General features: G+C 38.0%; 1 pseudogene; it reads left to right on the top strand.

Annotated features, from left to right (window-relative positions):
- Positions 1-511: 511 nt before the first annotated feature.
- Positions 512-7,558, top strand: LOC122690306 (annotated as a pseudogene).
- The last annotated feature ends 869 nt before the right edge of the window (positions 7,559-8,427 follow it).

The raw sequence follows: 8,427 nt of genomic DNA, 5'->3' as shown, positions 1-8,427 counted from the left end.
AAATAAATAAAATAAAAGTTACTATCAAGAAAGTGGAAAGATAGTGCACAGAATAGGGAAATATTTGAATATCATGTATCTAATAAAATATTTCTATCTAGCATCTATAAAGAACTGTCACTACTCAATAATTAAAATGTAAAATTATCTTAAAATGGACTAAGCAACTGAATATATACTTCTTCAAAGAAAATATACTAGTGGCCAATAAGCATACAAAATGTTTCATGTCATTAGTTATCAAAGGAATAGAAATCCCAACAACAGAGATGCCACGTCACACCTGCTATGATGCCTAGAATTTTAAATGTCAGATACTAATTAGTGTTGGCAAGCATATGAAATATTAGTGACTCTCCTACACTGCTCTTTGCAATGTAAAATGCCTGATATTTTGAAAAACAGACTCAGAGTTCCCGAAATGATTAAAGACAGTTTTACCATGTGACTCAACTTTTTCATTTCTAGTTATATAACCAAGGGAAATGAAAACATAAGTCTTTGTAGAAACATGGCCAAGATTGTTTCTAGCAGTATATTAATTAATTACAAGGTGTGAAAAATCCAAATGTCTATCAACTAACAAATGGATAAACAAAATGTGCTATATCCAAACAATGGGTGAACCTTGAAAACAATATGTAAAATAAATGACACCAAGCACAAAAAGCCGCAAGTTTATGCTTCCATTTATAAGAAATGTACAAAAGTGGCAAATTCATAAAGACAGAAAATGTATTAGTAGTTGCTTATGGTTGAGGGGGAATGGTTTGAATACAGGGTGTTGGCCAAGGGTATGACATTCTTTCTGAGGTGATGAGAATAGTCTAAATTTTTATCTGTGATGTTTGTACATATCAGCAAATATACTAAACACTGTGGTATACATTTTCTTCTATTTTATTTTTGATTAATTTTATTGGAGTATAGTTGCTTTAAATTGTTGTGTTAGTTTCTGCTGTACAGCAAAGTGAATCATCTGTTTGTATATATATATCCCTTCTTTTTTGGATTTCCTTTCCATTCATATCACCACAGAACGTTGGTAGAGTTCTCTGTGCTATATAGTAGGTTCTCATTAGTTATCTGTTTCATACATAGTAGTGTGTATATGTCAATTCCAATCTCCCAATTCATCCCATTGCTCCTTCCCCCTCTAGTATCCATGTTTTCAGTGGGTGAATTATACAGGATGTGAAATTTATTTCAATAAATAAGTTTTAAAAATAATTGTAAGGATGGAGAAAAAGACAAATGTACTCAGTACCTACTGGAGCTGAGTTGCAGGCATCCCCACTGAGATATAGACCTATATCTGGTGCTTAGTTTCTCCCATGCCCAAGGGAAAGGCATTTTAATCATTTCAGAAACAGTGGCTAAATGGAGCAGAGAAATCAGTTATCTTGACAAATCCATGGCTTGGTAGTTTCACTTGGTTCTAAAGCCTGGTCTCTGTTTCATCACAGACTTATCAAAGCTGTTCATAGGTACAATTTGCCTTCCTCTGCTTCATTCTTTACCAAAGAGGGAAGGTTTGTGGCTCAGAGACCCCAGGCTTAAATACCCTGTGATGTTCTCTGAGGACAATTGTTACCTTGGCTAGGTTATTACACAGTGGGTAATTATCACTGAAATCACCTCAGCAAGCCCTGGGATGACTGAAAGGGGACAAGATTCATGGGTTGAGGACTTTATGCACCGGCAACAGCCTTCTAGCTCCACCTGAGTGATAACTTGAGAACTTGGAAATCCTGTGGCTGTTTTAATTCCAAGCAGTGCCTATTGTCTCACCAAATGGCTAAGTGTTCTTTATTTTGTTGAGGTTTGAAAGAGCATACTGTTGACGTGTTCAAACCATATGTATTAGATATTCCAGCCTATAATTTTTGACAATGGATTGGAACTCTCCAAAGTAGGCCAGTCTGGAGAGACTGGATGCCATTATCTCCTCAGCTCTCTGGTGGGGCATCCTAAATTTAAAATCTCTTTGACGAGAGATAATCAGAAAAAGTACTTTGTAGGGGAAGAAGGCTTGTGGAAATATGAAACCTTGCATTTGTACTACCCTATTGAACTTGAACTGGTAAGGGGATGAAATGACATGAAGAAACCCTGGAAGTAACGTTTTGAGTGGAAACTGGGAGTAAAACCCTTTCAATGACTGTGATCATGACTGAGGCCTCCTTGAATCCAAGGGAGACTCATGAGAAGACAACAGAAATGAAGTTTGAGATCTTCAGTGTGCCTGCCTTCTACCTGTCCAACCACATGGTTGTAGCACTCTATGCCTCTGCCTCTGTCACAGGCCTAGTGGTGGACAGTGGGGATGGGATCATTTGCACTGTCCCTATCTTTGAGGGTTACTCCCTGCCTCATGCTGTCACCAAGCTCTACATAGCAGGGAAGAACATCACAGAGCACCTCACCAGACTCCTTACTTGTTCATTGTTGTTGTTCAGTCACTAAGTCATGTCTGACTCTTTGTGACTCCATGAACTGCAGCAGCACACCAGGCTTCCCTGTACTTCACTATCTCCAGGAATTTGCTCAAACTCATACCCATTGAGTCCTCTTGCCCTCAAACCTTACCAGCGTCAGAATATTTTCCAGTGACTTGGCGCTTTGCATCAGGTGTCCAAAATATTGGAGCTTCAGCTTCAGCATCAGTCCTCCCAGTGAATATTCAGGGTTGATTTCCTTTAGGATTGCTTGGTTTGATCTCCTTGCTGTCCAAGGGACTCTCAAGAGTCTTCTCCAGCACCAGTTTGAAAGCATCAATTCTTTGGTACTAGCCTTCTTTATAGTCCAACTCTCACATCTATACATGAAAGTGAAAGTGAAGTTGCTCAGTCGTGTCCGACTCTTTGCGACCGCATGGACTGTAGCCCACCAGGCTCCTCCATCCATGGGATTTTCCAGTCAAGAATACTGAAGTCGATTGCCATTTCCTTCTCCAGGGGATCTTCCCAACCCAGGGATCGAACCTGGGTCTCCTGCATTGCAGGCAGACGCTTTACCATCTGAGCCGCCAGGGAAGCCATACACCAGGGAAGTCATCCACACATGACTACTGGAAAAATCATAGCTTTGGCTATACGGACCTTTGTTGACAAAGTGATGTCTGTGCTTTTCAATACACTGTCTAGTCTTGTCTTAGCTATTATCCCAAGGAGCAAGTGTCTTTTAATTTCATGGCTGCAATCACAGTTCACATTGATTTTGGAATCCAAGAAAAGGAAATCTGACACTGTTTTCACATTTTCCCCATCTATTTGCCATGAAGTGATGGGATGGGCTGCCATGATCTTCCTTTTTTGAATGTTGAGTTTTAAGAGTTTAAGCCAGCTCTTTCGATCTCCTCTTTCGCTTTCACCAAGGGGCTCTTTAGCTCTTCTCTTTCTACCATTAAAGTGGTATCATCTGCATATCTGAGGTTGTTGATATTTCTCTTGGAAATCTTGATTCCAGCTTGTGATTCACCCAGCATTTTCCAAGATGTACTCTGCATATAAGTTAAATATGCAGGGTGACAATATACAGCCTTATGTACTCCTTTCTCAATATGGAACCAGTCCATTACTCTATGTCTGGTTCTAAATATTTTTTTTTTACTTGTGTACAGGTTTCTCAGGATAAAGGTAAGATGGTCTGCTATTCCCATCTTTTTAAGAATTTTCCAGTTTATTGTGATCCACACAAAGGTTGTAGTATAGTCAATGAAGCAGAGAGAGATGTTTTTTGGAATTCCTGTGCTTTCCCTACAATCCAACAAATATTGACAATTTGATCTCTGGTTCCTCTGACTTTTCTAAATCCAGCTTGTATATCTGGAAGTTCTTGGTTCACATACATTTGAAGCCTAGATTGAAGAACTTTGACAGTTACTTTGCTAGTGAAATAAGCACAATTTTACAGTACTTTGCACATTATTTGGCATGGTACTTTTTGGGAATTGGAATAAAAACACTCCTGTGGCCACAGCTGAGTTTTCTAAATTTACTGCATATTGAGTGCAGCACTTTAACAGCCTTATCTCTTAAGATTTTGAAAGCTTAGCTGGAATTCCATCACCTCCACTGGCTTTGTTCATAGCAATGCTTTCTTAGGTCCATTTAACTTCATACTCCAGGATATCTGGCTCTAGATGAGTGACCACACCATCATTTTTACCAGGATAATTATCATCTTTTCTGTATAGTTTTCCTGTGTATTCTTGAAACCTTTTCTTCATATCTTCTGCTTCTGTTAGGTCCCTACCGTTTCTGTCCTTTATTGTGCCTATCTTTGCATGAAATGTTCCCTTGATATATCCAATTTTCTCAAAGAGATAATTACTCTTTCCCATTCTATTATTTTTCTCTATTTCTTTGCATTGTTCACTTAAGAAGGCTTTATTATCCCTCCTTGCTATTCTCTGGAACTCTGCTTTTAGTTGGTATATCTTTCCCTTTCTCCCTTATCTTTCACTTCTCTTCTTTTCTCAGCTATTTGTAAGGCCTCCTCAGACACCATTTTGCTTTCTTTCCTTTCTTTTTCTTTGTGATGGTTTTGGTCACCACTTCCTGTACAATGTTCTGAACCTCCATCCATAGTTCTTTAGGCACTGTTTCTACCAGATCTAATCCCTTGAATATATTCAGCACCTCTACTATATAATCATAAGAAATTTGATTTAGGTCATACCTGAATGGCCTAGTGGTTTTCCCTACTTTCTTCAATTTAAACCTGAATTTTGCAATAAGGGATCATGATCTGAGGCACAGTCAGCTCCCAGTTATGTTTTTGCTGACTGTGTAGAGCTTCTCCATCTTTGGCTGCAAAGTATATACTCAATCTCATTACATTATTAACCATCTGGTGAAGTCCATATGTAGAATTATCTCCTGTGTTGTTGGAAGAGGGTGTTTGCTATGACCAGCGCATTCTCTTAACAAAACTCTGTGAGTCTGTGCCTTGCTTCACTTTGTATTCCAAGGCAAAACTTGCCTGTTTTTCCAGGTATCTCTTGACTTCTTACTTTCACATTCCAGTCCCCTATGATGAAAACGACATCATTTTTGTTGTTGTTGGTATTAGTTCTAGAAGGTCTTATAGGTCTTCATAGAATTGATCAGCTTCAGCTTCTTCAGCAATAGTGGTTGGGGCATAGACTTGGCTTACTGTGATGTTGAATGGTTTGTCTTGGAAATGAAATGAGATCATTCTGTCATTTTTGAGATTGCACCCAAGTACTGCATTTCAGACTCTTCTGTTGATATTAAACCTACTCCATCTCTTCTAAGGGATTTTTGCCCACAGTGGTAAATATGGTCATCTGAATTAAACTCACCGATTCCAATCAATTTTAGTCCGCTGATTCCTAAGATGTTGATCTTCACTTTTGCCATCTCCTGCTTGATCATGTCCGATTTACCTTGATTCATGGACCTAACATTCCAGGTTCCTATGCAATTGTTATTTATAGCATCGAAATTCACTTTCACCACCAGACATCCATGACTAAGGAATGTTTCCTCTTTGACCCAGCTGGTTCATTCTTTCTGGAGCCATTTCTCTACTCTTCCCCAATGGCATATTGGACACATACCAACCTGGGGAGTTCATCTTCCACTGTCATATCTTTTTTCCTTTTCATGCTGTTCATGGGGTTCTTAAGACAAGAATACTGGAGTGGTTTGCCATTCCCTTCTTCAGTGAACCACATTTTGACAGAACTCTCCACCCATCCAACTGTGTGACCCTACTCAGCATGACTCATAGCCTCATTGAGTTATACAAGCCCCTTTGCCATAACAAGGCTGTGATCCATGAAGGTGTATAGTATACAGTATACTTATATAATCAATAGTAATAATAATGTGATATGGAATACTTGGTAGCCAATATGGTGGTATAGGAAGACCCTGATTTCACCTCCTACCATAGTCTTCCTAACATTACAACTATTTATAGAGCAGCCATCAATGAGACTGACATGAAGACTAGCAGAAAATATTCCCACACCTAAAGATATAAGGAATGAACCCCAACAAGTCAGGTAAGAGGAATAGAGACACAGTATAATCTTGACCCATACCCCTGGCTTGGTGATACACAAATGGGAGGATGATTACAATCACAAAGTTTCTCCCTAAGAAGTGAGTATTCCAAGCCTCACACTGGGCTCTCCAGCCCAGGCGTTTTACACTGGAAAGGTGAGCCCCTACATTGCCTGGCTTTAGAAGGCCAGAAGGACTTATTTTGGGGAGAGTGAGAGGGTTGTAGGATACAGAGTCCTACTTTAAAGGGAATGGACAAAATCTCAATCCCCAAGGCCCAGATCAGAGACTATAATTTGAATGGAGCCTGAGTCAAACCCACTGGCTGACCTTGGACAGCCTCCTGGAGATATGGAAGCCAACTGGAACTCCCCATGTGGTACAAACACTGGTAGCTGCCATTTATCAAAGTTTAGTTAGTATTAGTCACTTAGTTGTGGCTGACTCTGTGACCCCATGGAGTGTAGCCTGCCAGCCTCCTCTGTCCATGGGATTTCCCAGGCAAGAATACTGGAGTGAGTTGCCATTCTCTTCTCCAGGGGATCTTCCCAACCCAGGGATTGAACCTGGATATCCCCCATTGCAGAAAGATTCTTTACCCCCTGAGCTACCAGGAAAGCCACTATTGAAAGTTTATTCTTTCATAAACAGTGTCAAAGACGCTGGTACTATAAAGTACCATTTTGGAGTCTTCCCTCTAGCCTATTATTGCCAGGGGCTTACCTGCCCACCAGTAGTCTGGCAATAATCCTAGGATCCTTTGGACTTGCAGGGATTTGGCCCTGCCAATCAACAAATTGGCATGAGACTCAGTGTCCCTGGACTCTGTAGCCAACCACCTTAAGATATGTTTCACAAGACAAGCAGGTTGGCGCCAGTTCTACGGATAGAATATTCTAAAGTATAATTGAAGTTCAGTGTTTCCTTACTAATTTTATGTCTGAATGATCTATTCATTGTTGAGAGGGGTATTTAAGTCCCCTACTACTACTGTATTATTTTTCTATTACTCCATTTCTATTAGTATTTTTTAATATATTGAATATATTTATTAACACTGAGTACACATGTATTTACAACTATTATATCCCCTTTGTGAATCTACCCCTTTACCATAATATAATGATCATTTTTTCTCTTGTTTTAATTTTTGACTTGAGGTCTATTCTGACTGACATAAATATAGCTACCCTTGCTGTCTTTTTGTTTCTATTTACTTTGATTATTTTTTGCATCCCTTTACTTTGAGCCACTGTGTGTCATAAAAACACATCCTCAGTATTAATATTCTACCACTTCATATAAAAGTTAAAATCCCAAAAAAAAAAAAAAAAAAGTTAAAATCCCTGTATTAGTATAGTCCCATTTACTCCACTGGTTGTATTCCTATCATTTATTTTCCAACATTTCTGGTGTTTTTAAGTCCTTCATGTAGATCTAAAGTTCCAAATGATGTAACTGTCCACCAGCCTGAAAAACTCCCTGTCACAATTACTACTGAGGATGCTGTGTTAAGATAAGAATACACATTTTAATCCCAGGATAAACTAACAAAAATGCTGAAAAATAGAGGCAATAAGCCAACATAAAAAGTAAAATTGAGTACTGAAAAGAGTTTAAATCACCTAAACCAAAGTGGTAAAAAGGTAGACAAAAATGGGAAAAACACCAAATATATGTAATATACAAATATGTTACATTTTAAATTATAGATAAGTATAAGTTTAATTATATACAACTATATATTATAATTTATAAGGTAATGTGACTAAGTTCTTATGTATCAATAATTTATTTAAATGTAAATTTTTTAATTCTCCAGTCAAAGGCATAGAATGGCTGAAATAATTAAAAGAAAATAAGGCCTAACTATATGCTATCTATAAGAGACTCACTGTCTGACTCTTTGCAACCCCATGGTCTGCAGCATGCCAGGCTTCCCTGTCCTTCAAAAACATTTTCTCCACCTTCTATATTTAGGTTGTTTCATACATTTGTAAGAGATTGCTTTGTTACATTCTGAAGTCCCATAGTCTCCTAAGTATTTTTTTTTAAATGTACATCAATATTTAAATCATTAAGTGTATTGAAATATAAAATTCTATGGACTTTGAACCATTATTGGAAATCAATTAACCATAGATATATGGCTTTATTTCTAGATTTCCTCTTGCATTCCATTGTTCTGTATGTCTATTTCTATGCCAGTACCATACTGTTTTGATTACTGTAGTTTTGTGAAAGACTATAAAATGTAAGTTCTTCAACTTCTATGAAAATATTGGCCTCTAAATTAAATTAGCAAGTGTTCCTTACTCATCTGTTTTTGGAAGAGTATGAGTAAAATTGGTGTTAATTTCTTCTTAAGTGTCTGATAGAAATTCAACAA

This window comes from Cervus elaphus, chromosome X (genome assembly GCF_910594005.1).
Source record: "Cervus elaphus chromosome X, mCerEla1.1, whole genome shotgun sequence".
Lineage (NCBI taxonomy): Eukaryota > Metazoa > Chordata > Mammalia > Artiodactyla > Cervidae > Cervus > Cervus elaphus.
Note: the sequence above shows the minus strand (reverse complement) of the source record. Positions and strands in the feature narration are given on the sequence as shown.